We start from the raw sequence: 460 nt of genomic DNA, 5'->3' as shown, positions 1-460 counted from the left end.
ATACTTTCTTGCTAATATTATAAACGCTGTAATTTGAAAAAAAAACATTAAAAATAGATCTTTTAAAAGGCAACACTTTTGTTGTAAAAATAAAATTATTATTAGTGAAAAAACTTACAATTTACTTTGCATTTCTCATAAAGCTTAGGGTTCTTAGCATGAAAATGTATTCTTACGAGACGCCTCCCAATCAACTTGACTGTTTGCAAAATGGCGTTCAAAGTTATAAAACAAATTGGTGCCGTTGAATCATAACGAAAAAAGGATTTATTACAACTCTCAGAGAAATTAAAGCAATTTTTGTAAGTGTAAATAATATATGCTATTTATTTTATATTAAGATTAGCAATTTATTGTAAATTTTAAACAGCACAGTAATTACTGTAACATAAAACATCGTGAGTCATATCACTTCTTTGGTCGCCAGTGAGCAGAGCTGGGCCTCGTTTGCACGCGAGGT

Source organism: Papilio polytes, unplaced genomic scaffold (genome assembly GCF_000836215.1).
Source record: "Papilio polytes unplaced genomic scaffold, Ppol_1.0 DF823731.1, whole genome shotgun sequence".
NCBI classification, from domain to species: Eukaryota; Metazoa; Arthropoda; class Insecta; order Lepidoptera; family Papilionidae; genus Papilio; species Papilio polytes.
Note: the sequence above shows the minus strand (reverse complement) of the source record.